The sequence below is a fragment of the Rhinoraja longicauda genome, chromosome 14 (genome assembly GCF_053455715.1).
Source record: "Rhinoraja longicauda isolate Sanriku21f chromosome 14, sRhiLon1.1, whole genome shotgun sequence".
In the NCBI taxonomy this organism is placed as follows: domain Eukaryota; kingdom Metazoa; phylum Chordata; class Chondrichthyes; order Rajiformes; family Arhynchobatidae; genus Rhinoraja; species Rhinoraja longicauda.
Window position 1 is genome coordinate 5,116,536 of NC_135966.1, and position 15,110 is coordinate 5,131,645.

Sequence of the window (15,110 nt, forward strand, 5' to 3'; positions counted from 1 at the left end):
TGATCATGGCTGATCATTCACAATCAGTACCCCGTTCCTGCCTTCTCCCCATACCCCCTGACTCCGCTATCCTTAAGAGCTCTATCTAGCTCTCTCTTGAATGCATTCAGAGAATTGGCCTCCACTGCCTTCTGAGGCAGAAAATTCCACAGATTCACAACTCTCTGACTGAAAAGGTTTTTCCTCATCTCCGTTCTAAATGGCCTACCCCTTATTCTTAAACTGTGGCCCCTTGTTCTGGACTCCCCCAACATTGGGAACATGTTTCCTGCCTCTAACGTGTCCAACCCCTTAATAATCTTATATGTTTTGATAAGATCCCCTCTCATCCTTCTAAATTCCAGAGTATACAAGCCTAGTCGCTCCAGTCTTTCAACATATGACAGTCCCGCCATTCCGGGAATTAACCTAGTAAACCTACGCTGCACGCCCTCAATAGCAAGAATATCCTTCCTCAAATTTGGAGACCAAAACTGCACACAGTACTCCAGGTGCAGCCTCACTAGGGCCCTGTACAACTGCAGAAGGACCTCTTTGCTCCTATACTCAACTCCTCTTGTTATGAAGGCCAACATTCCATTGGCTTTCTTCACTGCCTGCTGTACCTGCATGTTGGGATGTCATAGAACGATGGTGAGGCCGCATTTAGAGTATTTTGTTCAGTTCCGGGCAGCATGTTATAGGAAAGATTTTGTCAAGTTGGGAATGGAGCAGAGAAGATTTACGTGGATGTTGCCAGTATTACTAGAGGGTCTGAGATATAGGAAGAGTTTGGTGTAGGCTGGGTCTCTATTCCTTGGAGCGTAGGAGGATATGGCGGGACTGTCGTATGTTGAAAGGCTGGAGCGATTGGGCTTGTATACACTGTATACACTGGAATTTAGAAGGATGAGGGGGGATCTTATTGAAACATATAAGATAATTAGGGGATTGGACACATTAGAGGCAGGAAACATGTTCCCAATGTTGGGGGAGTCCAGAACAAGGGGCCACAGTTTAAGAATAAGGGGTAGGCCATTTAGAACGGAGATTAGGAAGAACTTTTTCAGTCAGAGAGTGAAGGTGTGGAATTCTCTGCCTCAGAAGGCAGTGGAGGCCAGTTCGTTGGATGCTTTCAAGAGAGAGCTGGATAGAGCTCTTAAGGATAACAGAGTGAGGGGGTATGGGGAGAAGGCAGGAACGGGGTACTGATTGAGAGTGATCAGCCATGATCACATTGAATGGCGGTGCTGGCTCGAAGGGCTGAATGGCCTACTCCTGCACCTATTGTCTATTGTCTATTGTCTATTGTTTATTGTTTATAAAGGGTGATCTGAAAGAGTCGTATAAAATCATGAGAGGAATAGATCGGGGAGACACAGAATCTCGTACCCAGAGTCGGGGAATTGAGAACCAGAGGACACAGGTTTAAGGTGAAGGGAGAAAGATTTAATAGAAACCTGAGGGGTAACTTTTTCACACAAAGGGTGGTGGGTGTATGGAATGAGCTGCCTGACGAGGTAGCTGAGGCAGGGACTATGGCAACGTTTAAGAAACAATTAGACAGGTACATGAACAAGTTACAAAGCCTCCACATCCTCCCTGCATACAATTACCGACTAGACTAAGCTGGTGTGATTACTCGATGTCATCGCTTCAAGATATGATGGAAAGCACGTGACCAGTCGGAATGAAAATGATGCACCATTTTAGGTCATAAGGTCATAAGTGTTGGGTGTAGAATTAGGCTATTCGGCCCATCAAGTCCGCTCCACCATTCAACCATGGCTGATCTGACCTAATTCTCCGGCCTTCTCCCCGTAACCTCTGACACCCGTACTAATCACGAATCTATCTATCTCTGCCTTAAAAATATCCACTGACTTGTCCTCCACAGCCTTCTGTTGGCAGAGAATTCCACAGATTCACCACCTTCTGACTAAGGGGGTTGAATTTTAAGGGAACATTTCTGACGTGTTTGTAGTTTTGTGGAAATGGCCTGCTGGATTATACATTCACGTTACTCCCAAATGCAGATCCAGACATCAGCATGATCAAAGACAATGATCTGAGATTTGAGATGTCAAGGAACCATGCAAACTTGAAAAGACGATTTTGACTTTATAACTGCGCAGTATGTTTGATCTGAACGGGTTATTGCCTGTAGATGGGCATTGAAAGATCAAAGATGTTCAAACATTAGGATATATGCAAGTTCAGTGACATAAAACAAACTTCAATAATAATATGCAAGTTTAGTTAGAACGTTAAAACATTCTTTATCATTCACCAAAGCAAAATATTGCACTGGAATCATCCTCAGAATATTCCCTCAAAGCATTTCCTATTTTTACTTCGTGTCATAGAGCGATACAGCGTGGAAACAGGCCCTTCGGCCCAACTTGCCCACAACGGCCAACATGTCCCAGCTACACTAGTCCCACCTGCCTGCGCTTGGTCCGTATCCCTCCAAACCTGTCCTATCCATGTACTTGCCTAACTGTTTCTTAAATGTTGGGATGGTCCCAGACTCAACTACCTCCTCTGGCAGTTTGTTCCATACACCCACCACCCTTTGTGTGAAAAAGTTACCCCTCAGATTCCTATGAAATCTTTTTCCCTTCACCTTGAACCTATGTGCTCTAATCCTTCATTCCCGTACTCTGGGCAAGAGACTCTGTGCATCTACCCGATGTATTCCTCTCATGATTTTTTACACCTCTATGAGATCACCCCTCATCCTCCTGCGCTCCAAGGAATAGAGTCCCAGCCTACTCAACCTCTCCCTCTAGCCCACACCCTCGTATTTATAAGAAAATAACTGCAGATACTGGTACAAATCGAAGGTATTTATTCACAAAATGTTGGAGTAACTCAGCAGGTCAGGCAGCATCTCAGGAGAGAAGGAATGGGTGACGTTTCGGGTCGAGACCCTTCTTCAGAATTTCATCGTATTTCATCGATACTTATTTGATTACTGTACTTCTACTATATATCTGCTCTCTCAATAAGTCACATGAAGAAAATTGAATGCAGGTGGATTGAGTTAGAAACATAGAAAAATAGGTGAAGTAGTAGGCCATTCGGCCCTTCGAGCCAGCACCGCCGTTCAATATGATCATGGCTGATCATCCAAAATCTGTACCCCGTTCCTGCTTTTTCCCCAGATCCCTTGATTCCGTTGTAAGATTCAGTTTAGCAAAGCACATTTGTTGGCCTGATTTGGAGGCTTGGATAGTTTTAATGTGGACTCATCTTTGAACTGATAACCGAAGAAGTCTTCAATGTGTTGTTTACCTAATATTACTGTTAACTTATTGTATCATTGATTATCGTATACTTTTTGCTGCGTACAGTTAAAGCTGATTGGGGACTTGTTACTCGTAACAGCTTGATAAAATACCATTGTGGAGATATATACAGCAAGACTGCAGCATGTAGTGCAATAGTTTAGTTTAATTTGCAGAGACACGCAGAAACGGGCCATTCGACCCACTGAGTCCGTACCTACCAGCGATCACCCCGTACACTGGTACTACCCAACACACACTAGTTTACAATTGACAATTAACCTACAAACCTGCACGTCTTTGGAGTGTGGGACGGAACCGGAGCACCCGGAGAAAACCCACGCTGTCACATGTTGAGGGTACAAACACCACACAGACAACCCCAGAGGATCAAACCCGTGCCGCCCGCAATAATCTAACCTACTTTAGACGGGCTTCTGATGATACTTAGCTTATTTCATGCCACTAATTTGTGGTGTCTCTTACTATAATTAACTACTATTGTCTATTTATTTATCTGTTTGCTTTTTAATATACACTGATCAGCCAAAACATTATGACCACGGACAGGTGAAGTGAATAACATTGGTTATCTTGTTACAATGGCACCTGTCAAGGGGTGGGATATATTAGGCAGCAAGTGAACAGTCAGTTCTTGAGGTTGATGTGTCGGATGCAGGAGAAATGGGCCGGAGTAAAGACCTGAGTGACTTTGACAAGGGGCCAAATTGTTATGGCCAGACGACTGGGTCAGAGCATCTCTGAAACGGCAAGGCTTGTGGGGTGCTCCTGGTCAGCAGTGGTGAGTACCGACCGACAGTGGTCCGAGGAGGGACAAACCACAAACCGGCGACAGACAGGGTGTTGGGCGCCCAAGGCTCATCGATGCGCGAGGGCAACGAAGGCTATCCCGTCTGGTCCGAACCGACAGAAGGTCGACTGTGGCACAAGTCACAGAAAATATTAATGGTGGTCACGGGAGGAATGTGTCACAATACACAGTGCATCGCACCCTGCTGCGTATGGGCCTGCACACGGAGGACCAACAGCATATTAGGCAGGTGGTCATAATGTTTTGATTCATCAGGTCATAATGTTTTGGCTGATCGGTGTATACCAAACTATCTTGTTGTTTATTACGGGTTTTACAGAGTACTATGTTTACCTACCTGTTGTGCTGTAAGAATTTCAATATCCCGTTTGGGGACATCTAAAAACATAGCACAAAAAGTAAGGAAATTTGTGTTTGGTAGATTATTTCTTTGTTGTAACAATGCTTCTTGGCAATAAATCTTATACCGTTGGAAAGCCTGTTTATTTCCCTTTTAAATGGTGCCACATTTGTAAGGAACATGCATTTGTGGGATGAGCAGCAGAGCTGAGTATATGGGTTGCGCCCATGAAAAATTTGCCAAATCTTCTCTGCCAATGCCAAATAGCTTATTCTGCTGTTGCTATTGACTCTTGTTTTGAGCTTCTGGTACCCCCAGGTGCTGACAATCAGGTGCCTGATTGGCACCTGATTGGCAGCATCTGTGAGCATGGGCCCTGCTACAGTGGTCAGTAGGTGTCTGCTCCAAGAATCGGCATGCCACGTTTGACTGATCTGGATAGGGCCCGTGCGATAGGGCAACTTCAAGCTGGTGTTCCGCAAAACCAAGTTGCGGCATTATTTGGAGTGAGCCCTAGTACCATCTCCAAAGTGAAGGCCAAGTTCCATATAATGGGGGATGTCAGAGACAGGTCGCGAAGTGGGCGACCCAAGAAGACGACACCCGAAGAAGACCGTTTCCTCACCCTGTCAGCACTTAGGAACCGTAGACTGTCTTCTACAGATTTGCAGTCAAGGTTTGCAGGACGATATGGCCGACGGCTCTCTGCCCAGACAATTCGGAACAGACTGCACGCAGCCGATCTCCGGTCTCATAGGGCTGCCAGGAGGCCTGCCATGACTGCCCTTCACCGTCAGGCCCATTTGCGCTGGTGTCGGCAACACGTGCACTGGAACCTGAACATGTGGAGGAACGTTATGTTCAGCGATGAGTCCAGATTCTGCCTACGGCAGTTGGATCATAGGGTCAAAGTGTGGAGATAGACGCGGAGAACGCTATGCTGATTGCTGCACCGATAGAGTAACATCTTTTGGTGGAGGCAGTGTGATGGTGTGGGGCGGCATCTCCCTCACTGGAAAAATGAGGCTTGTCATCATTGGAGGCAATGTCAATGCAGAGAGATATCGAGATGAGATTCTGCAACCAGTGGCAATCCCATATCTCCACAGTCTGGGACCGAACTCTATCCTCCAAGATGACAATGCTCGCCCCCACAGAGTAGGGTTTCTCAGAGACTACCTCCAGAATTTGGGAGTGGAGAGGATGGAATGGCCTGCCAGCAGTCCTGACCTCAACCCCATTGAACACTTGTGGGATCAGCTTGGGCGTGCTGTTCGTGCCAGAGTGACCAACACAACCACGTTGGCTGACTTGCGACAAATGCTGGTTGAAGAATGGGATGCCATCCCACAACAGTGTGTGACCAGGCTGGTGACCAGCATGAGGAGGAGGTGCCAGGCTGTTGTGGCTGTGTATGGTTCTTCCACACGCTACTGAGGCTCCTGTTTATTAAATGAATAAATTGTTAAATTGCCAATATGTTTTGTTTCTTCAGACTTCAATCATCCAATCCACCAAACAACACCGAACAAGAGTCAATGGCAGAATAAGCTGTTTGGCATTGGCAGAGAAGATTTGGCAGATTTTTCATGGGCGCAACCCACATACTCAGCTCTGCTGCTCATCCCACAAATGCATGTTCCTTACAAATGTGGCACCATTTAAAAGGGAAATAAACAGGCTTTCCAACAGTATAAGATTTATTGCCAAGAAGCATTGTTACAACAAAGAAATAATCTACCAAACACAAATTTCCTTACTTTTTGTGCTATGTTTATATACTAAGACTCGTTTGTTTATTTGTTTGTTCCTGAACTACAGCCAAAACGGTACACGATCGCACGACAATTTCAGGCCCATCAACTTACTCACCGTTGTCCCTGTGGTGCTAATGGAAGAAGTTTCATTGAAATCGGTGTTATATTTTTAAAAGATATTCACATTTTAAAGTTAAAATCTATCTACAAGGGAGGGAGGGGGGAGTGATGGAGTGGGGGGGGGAGGGGGGAGTGGGGGGAGGTGGGAGAAGAAGGGGAGGGGAGGGGGGGAGGGAGGGGGAGAAGGAAGGGATGGGAAGGGGAGGAGGTGGAGGGAGGGATGGGAGAGGAGGGGGGGAGGGAGGGAGGGGGAGAAGGAAGAGATGGGAAGGGGAGGAGGTGGAGGGAGGAGTGGGAGAGGAGGGAGGGATGGAGTGTGGGGGGAGGGGGATGGGGGTGGAGGGAGGTGGGAGGAGAAGGGGGAGGGGGAGGGGGAGGGAGGGGGAGGAGGAAGGGATGGGAAGGGGAGGGGAGAGTGGGGGAGGGGGGAGGGAAGGGGAGGAAGGAGGGGGAGGGGGAGAGTGAGGGAGGGAGGGGAGGGGGAAGGGGGGAGGAGAGGGTGCTGCACCAAAGCAGGAGAGTTTTGGGCCCAACGGGTCCACTGGGTCTAGTATGATAATAAAACACTCTTGACTCTCGTTCTTTCAACTCTCTCTCTCTCTTGAATTTCCATGAAAACACTTTTGTGCCTAAACTTGCAAGACATGTATAGTCCCAAGTTTATTCTTAGACTTCCCCTGCTGTACAGAAGATTAAAACTATAAATGGTGCTCATTACATGTATGGCTATCAAGCCTATTTTAATTTATACCAGACTAAGAGGACCTGTTGGGCCCAAATCTCTCCTGCATTGGTTCAGCACCCTCTCCTACCCCCCCCCTCCCCCCCCCCTCCCCTCCCCTCCCCACTTCCCTCTCTCCATCCCCCTCAACCCCCCTTATCCACCCCCCCTCCCCCCTCCCTCCCTAGGAGATAAGAGTTAAACTTTAAAATGTGAATAACTTAAAAAATATAACTCCAATTTCAATAAAACTACTTGCATTACCATTAAAGCGATGATGGTGAATAAGGTGGGCCTAAAATTGTCGCTCTATCATGTACCGTTTTGGCCGTAGTCCTGTCACAAACAAACAAGAGGTTTAGTATATAGATAGCACACATGCTGAGAAGGTAGGACTGAGAAGGTCTGTACCTGTAGCACACATGCTGAGAAGGTCGGACTGAGAAGGTCTGTACCTGTAGCACACATGCTGAGAAGGTCGGACTGAGAAGGTCTGTACCTGTAGCACACATGCTGAGAAGGTAGGACTGAGAAGGTCTGTACCTGTAGCACACATGCTGAGAAGGTAGGACTGAGAAGGTCTGTACCTGTAGCACACATGCTGAGAAGGTAGGACTGAGAAGGTCTGTACCTGTAGCACACATGCTGAGAAGGTAGGACTGAGAAGGTCTGTACCTGTAGCACACATGCTGAGAAGGTCGGTGAACTTTCGTGACTTTGTTGGTGTCACAGACTCCTTTGTACTACCTCGGCTTTCACAGTTTACACTTGAGTTTATTGTCCCGCGCACCGAGCGAGGTACAGTGAACAGCTTTTGTTGCGTGCTATCCACTCAGCAGAAAGGCATGATTACAATTGAGCCATTTTCAGGGCGCAGATACATAGTTCACAAGTTATAGGAGTAGAATTAGGCCATTCGGCCCATCGAGTCCACTCCGCCATTCAATCATGGCTGATCTCTGCCTCCCAATTCCATTTTTCTGCCCTCTCCCCATAACCCATTGACACCCGTTCCAATCAGGAATTTCTCTCTCTCTGCCTTAAAAATATCCACCGACTTGGACTCCACTGCCCTCTGTGCCAATGCGTTCAACAGATTAACTACCCTCTGACTAAAGTAGTTCCTCCTAATCACCTTTCTAAAAGAGCGCCCTTTAATTCTGAGGCTGTGACCTCTGGTCCTAGACTCTCCCACCAGTGGAAACATCCTTTCCGCATCTTCTCTATCGATGCCTTTCATTATTTTGTAAGTTTCAATGGGGTCCCTCCTCAACCAGTGCTGTCTGTACGGAGTTTGCACGTTCTACCTGTGACCGCGTGGGTTTTCTCCGGGTGCTTCAGTTTCCTCCCACACTCCAAAAGCGTCCAGGTTTGTAGGTTAATTGGCTTTGGTAAAAATTGTAAAGTGTCCCTAGCGTGTAGGATTGTGGAGTGTGTGGGGTGAACATTGGTTGGCGCTGACTCGGTGGGCTGAAGGGCTTGTTTCCATGTTGTGTCTCCAAAGTCTAAAGTCAGCACCATTTCTTTTATCCCAAGAAGGATATTCTTGCTATTGAGGGCGTGCAGCACAGGTTCACTAGGTTAATTCCCGGAATGGTGGGACTGTCATATGTTGAAAGACTGGAGCGACTAGGCTTGTATACACTGGAATTTAGAAGGATGAGAGGAGATCTTATCGAAACGTATAAGATCATTAAGGGGTTGGACACGTTAGAGGCAGGAAACATGTTCCCAATGTTGGGGGAGTCCAGAACCAGGGGCCACAGTTTAAGAATAAGGGGTAGGCCATTTAGAACGGAGATGAGGAAAAACATTTTCAGTCAGAGAGTTGTGAATCTGTGGAATTCTCTGCCTCAGAAGGCAGTGGAGGCCAATTCTCTGAATGCATTCAAGAGAGAGCTGGATAGAGCTCTTAAGGATAGCGGAGTCAGGGGGTATGGGGAGAAGGCAGGAACGGGGTGCTGATTGAGAATGATCAGCCATGATCACATTGAATGGTGGTGCTGGCTCGAAGGGCCGAATGACCTCCTCCCGCACCTATTGTCTGTTGCCTATTATCTATTGACACAACTTGGAAGCAGGCCATTCGGCCCACCGCGCCCATCGATCGCCCGTTCACATTAGTTCTATGTTTGCCCACGTTCACATCCACTCCCTGCACAATTTACAGAGGGCCGACCGTCCTGAGAACCCGCACGTCTTTAGGATGGGGGAGGAAACTGTGGAGCGCCCATGTGTGGTCGCAGGGAGAACGTGCAGAAACTCCACACAGTCAGCGCCCGGGGTGAGGATGGAACCTGGGTCTCTGGCGCTGTGAGGCAGCAGCTCCACCCGCTGCTCCACCGAGCCCCTCTGTTCAAGTGCGGAAGAGCTGAAATTGATTGTCCCGCTGAGAATTTTCATTGCGTGTTTGATATCCCAGTGTCCAGCCCACGATTACGACTCCTCACACAAAACACATTGATTCATGACTGCGCGTGATTGCAGTAATCTGCACAAAAGCACTTAAAGTATCAAAGCACGGACGACAACAAGAAGTAGATATCTTGGCGACTCAACGAGTTCAATGCTGTCCTGACTCACAACACTTTATCATCCAAGGTATCACAAAAACGCTGGAGTAACTCAGCAGGTCAGGCAGCGTCTCTGGACAATAGACAATAGACAATAGATAATAGGTGCAGGAGGAGGCCATTCGGCCCTTCGAGCCAGCACCGCCATTCAATGTGATCATGGCTGATCATTCTCAATCAGTACCCCGTTCCTGCCTTCTCCCCGTACCCCCTGACTCCGCTATCCTTAAGAGCTCTATCCAGCTCCATGCCGCGGAGAGAAATTGCCTTTACTAAGGATAGCGGAGTCAGGGGGTATGGGGAGAAGGCGGGAACGGGGTACTGATTGAGAATGATCAGCCATGATCACATTGAATGGCGGTGCTGGCTCGAAGGGCCGAATGGCCTTCTCCTGCACCTATTGTCTATTGAATGGCGGGGTAGACTCGATGGGCCGAGCGGCCTAAATCTACTCCTATAACTTGCGAGCTAGTAGTGAGGACTGAACTTGGGTCTCTGGCGCTTTGAGGCAGCAGCTCTAAGTCATTCTCCACAAAGCCAGCACCATTGCAGGCTCACAGAAACAAGGCCGTGCTGGGATGAATTTAACATGGACGGCCTGCTGGCTTTCATCGGCTGCTGCAGAATAAATGAATGTTGTGAGTGAATACTGATGCCCTGAGGGGAGTGAAGGAAGCAGACCTAGATGGCTTATCTTAAATTAATATTCACTGCACTCTTTGCTCTAAGAAAACATAGTAAGATCTCACATATTATTTCTGCATCTGCTCCATTGTACTCAATACTACACTGGCATTTCAGAGTCTAGTTGTCAACCAGAATTTTAATCGGACTCCGATTGGGTCAGTGAAGACATATTATATATGTATATCTGGAAGATAAAATCTACTAGAGAACCACAGAATGAGGAATATAAATGACAAAAAGTATCATTCATTGCAGAATAATATTTTCCCAGCGACCTGCAAATTAGGATTCCTACAAAATGTAAATTATCATAAGGTCATAAGTAATAGGAGCAGATTAGGCCATTCGCCCATCAAGTCTATTCCGCCATTCAATCGTGGCTGATCTATCTCTCCCTCCTAACCCCATTCTCCTGCCTTCTCCTCTGACACCCGTACTAATCAAGAACCTATCTATCTCTGCTTTTAAAATATCCACTGACTTGGCCTCCACAGCCTTCTGTGGCAAAGAATTCCACAGATTCACCACCCTCTGACTAAAGAAATTCCTCCTCATTCCCTTTCTAAAAGAGCGCGCTTTAATTCTGAGGCTATGACCTCCAGTCCTGGACTTTCCCACTAGTGGAAACATCCTCTCAGCCTTTCCTCCCCATATCTTTTAAAGGCTCTAATTTTACACCGACTTCGGGATCTCCAACGGGAGTTTCGACCGTTCCGATCGCAGGAGCTTCAACTGCCCCGATCTGTACATCAGGGGAAGTCCAAGACTTTGCAGGTACCATCCCAACGTTTAAGAAACATTTAGACAGGTACTGTGCATGGATAGGGCAGGTTTAGAGGGATACGGGCCAAACGCAGGCAAGTGGGACTAGTGTAGATGGGGCATGTTGGCTGGCATACCAAGTTAGGCCGAAGGGCCTGTTTCTTTGCTGTATGCCTATGACTCTATGTCTCTATGACAAAGCAAGAACAAATATTAGGCTTCGGTTAATTTCTTTGCCTTTTTAAAATTCCAAACTTCTTATTCCTCCCCCTCCTTCTTTAATTCCATAAAGACAAAGGAATTATCAGCAACCTTCCTACTGCCTTCCATCTGTCAACAGCAGGGGCCAAAACTATGACAAGATAATAATATTTCAGAATTGCTTGTGATGCTGAAAAAGGTCAAAAAGGTCAGCTGAGATTTGCACCATGGTCTTTTATTGATGGAGAATTGACAATTACAAATCAGACTATTATTGCAAGCATAAGAAGTTGAACGAAATAATTCGATTTACATGTGGTAACATGTAGTTATTGATCGGTTAATGGGTGCCATTTGTTATGACATTTAAGGCTTGTGAAGAAACATTTTGTGCCATTAATTCACATCAGCCCGGCTGGGGTGTGAAGAGACAAAGAATTGCAGATGCTGGTTCATACCAGAGAGAGACACAAAGTGCTGGAGTAACTCAGCGGGTCAGGCAGCATCTCTGGAGAAAAAGGATGGGGGACGTTTCGGGTCAGGACCCTCCTACAGACCGCAGAAGAAGATGAAGGGTTCCCGACCCGAAATGCCACCCATCCTTTTTCTCCAGAGATGCTGCCTGGTCTAGGATGTGGCACGGTGGCGTAACAGTAGAACTACTACGCGAGTTAGAAACATAGAAAATAGGTGCAAAAGTTGGCCATTCGGCCCTTCGAGCCTGTACCGCCATTCAATATGATCATGGCTGATCATCCAACTCAGTATCCCGAACCTGCCTTCTCTCCATACCCCCTGATCCCTTTAGCCATAAGGGCCACATCTAACTCCCTCTTAAATATAGCCAATGAACTGGCCTCAACTACCTTCTGTGGCAGAGAATTCACCACTCTGTGTGAAAAAAAACGTTCTCATCTCGGTCCTAAAAGACTTCCCCCTTATCCTTAAACTGTGACCCCTTGTTCTGGACTTCCCCAACATCGGGAACAATCTTCCTGCATCTAGCCTGTCCAACCCCTTAAGAATTTTGTAAGTTTCTATAAGATCCCCCCTCAATCTTCTAAATTCCAGCGAGGACAAGCCGAGTCTATCCAGTCTTTCTTCATATGAAAGTCCTGCCATCCCAGGAATCAATCTGGTGAACCTTCTCTGTACTCCCTCTATGGCAAGAATGTCTTTCCTCAGATTAGGAGACCAAAACTGTACGCAATACTCCAGGTGTGGTCTCAGGTGCTGTCTTTACCGAGCAGCGATCCCCGCACATTCGCATTATCCTACGCACACTAGGGACAATTTACATTCATACCAAGCCAATTAACCTACAAACCTGTACAGTACGTCTTTGGAGTGTGGGAGGAAACTGAAGATCTCGGAGAAAGCCCACGCAGGTCACGGGGAGAACGTCCAAACTCCGTACACACAGCACCCGTAGTCGGGATCGAACCCGGGTGTCCGGCGCTGTAAAGGACTGCAACTGCGCCACCGTGCCTCCCGTTTAGTTTAGTGTAGAGATACAGCATGGAAACAGGCCCTTCGGCCCACCGGTTCCACGCCAGCGATGACACGTTCACGCTAGTTCCATGTTATCCCACTTGCACATCCACTCCCTACACACGAGAGATAATCTACAATGACCAATTAATCGTGGAATTCTCTGCCTCAGAAGGCAGTGGAGGCTAATTCTCTGAATACGTTCAAGAGAGAGCTAGATAGAGCTCTTAAGGATAGTGGAGTCAGGGGGTATGGGGAGAAGGCAGGAACGGGGTACCGATTGAGAATGATCAGCCACGATCACATTGAATGGCGGTGCTGGCTCGAAGGGCCGAATGGCCTCCTCCTGCACCTATTGTCTATTGTCTACTGTCTACTGTCTATTGTCTATTGTCTATTGTCTATCTGCAAACCCGCACGTCTATGGGATGTGGGTAGAAACTGGGGCACCTGGAGGAAACCCACGCAGGTCACAGGGAGAACGTACAAACTCCGCACAGACAGCACCCGAGGTCGGGATCGAACCCGGGTCTCTCGGCGCTGTGAGGCGCTAAACCTCCCGCCGCGCCACCGTGCCGCCTGCATTTATCATAGTCCCTGACTTGCGATCTCAGATATGAAGTACCTTTAGCTGGAAAATAACATTTATTCAGTGCAGAAAAGAACATAGATAGATATAAATGCCTTGACAGTGAAGTGCGACAGGGATGCTGGATTGCAGAAAACAATCGTCAATGAAGGATGGTAATACGACAACTTTATCAGATAACATTAACTATTAAAGGCACCATATTGATCAGTTGTCACCCTGACGGAATGCAATAAATCCAAGGTCACCTTGTTTGTTGAGGATGTGAAAACCATATTAATATTCATTCCATTGATCTCATTGTTGTTCGTGTGAACTCAACTGGCACAAGTTACAAGGGCGGGCACGGTGGCGCAGCGGTAGAGTTGCTGCCTGACAGCGAATGCAGCGCCGGAGACTCAGGTTCGATCCTGACTACGGGCGCCGTCTGTACGGAGTTTGTACGTTCTCCCCGTGACCTGCGTGGGTTTTCTCCGAGATCTTCGGTTTCCTCCCACACTCCAACGACGTACAGGTGTGTAGGTTAATTGACTGGGTAGATGTAAAAATTGTCCCTGGTGTGTTTGGGATAGTGTTAATGTGCGGGGATCGCTGGGCGGCGCGGACTCGGTGAGCCGAAGGGCCTGTTTCCACGCTGTATCTCTAAATCTAAAAAATCTTAAAACCTGTCTGTGGTGTGCCTCTAAGTGTACGAGAGAACAACCGTGGTATCTTACCCTTGCAAAGCATAGATCAATGATGACAGAGGCAGGCACCATGTTCCATTCACGTTCCGGGGAACTTTAGTTTTCAGGATCAGTGACTAGTGATTGTTTTTCTTTTTTTTTCTCGTCTCACAGCGCCAGTGACCCGGGTTCGATCCTGGCTGCCGGTGATGCCTGTACGGAGTTTGTACGTTCTCCCCGTGACCTGTGTGGGTTTTCTCCGGGTGCTCCGGTTTCCTCCCACACTCCAAAGACGTACAGGTTTTTGGTCAATTGGCTTCGGTAAAAATTGTAAATTGTCCCTAGTGGGTGTAGGTTAGTGTTCGTGTGCGGGGATCGCTGGTCGGCGCGGACTCGGTGGGCCGAAGAGACTGTAATTGCGTACAGTTTTGGTCTATTGCGTACAGTTTTGGTCTCCTAATCTGAGGAAAGACATTCTTGCCATAGAGGGAGTACAGAGAAGGTTCACCAGATTGATTCCTGAGATGGCAGGACTTTCATATGAAGAAAGACTGGATAGACTCGGCTTGTACTCGCTGGAATTTAGAAGATTGAGGGGGGATCTTATAGAAACTTACAAAATTCTTAAGGGGTTGGACAGGCTAGATGCGGGAAGATTGTTCCCGCTGTTGGGGAAGTCCAGAACAAGGGGTCACAGTTTAAGGAAAAGTGGGAAGTCTTTTAGGACCGAGATGAGAATTTTTTTTTTCACACAGAGAGTGGTGAATCTGTGGAATTCTCTGCCACAGAAGGTAGTTGAGGCCAGTTCATTGGCTATATTTAAGAGGGAGTTAGATGTGTCCCTTGTGACTAAAGGGATCATGGGGTATGGAGAGAAGGCAGGTACGGGATACTGAGTTGGATGATCAGCCATGATCATATTGAGTGGCAGTGCAGGCTCGAAGGGCCGAATGGCCTGCACCTATTTTCTATGTTTCTATGTTTCTATGTTTCCGCGTTGTATCTCTAAATGTCTAAAATCTAAAGTCTAACGTAGCTGTTCTTAAACCTGGTGGGCACAGTTTTCAGGCTCCTGTACCTTCTTAATTAATGGAAGTTTAAAT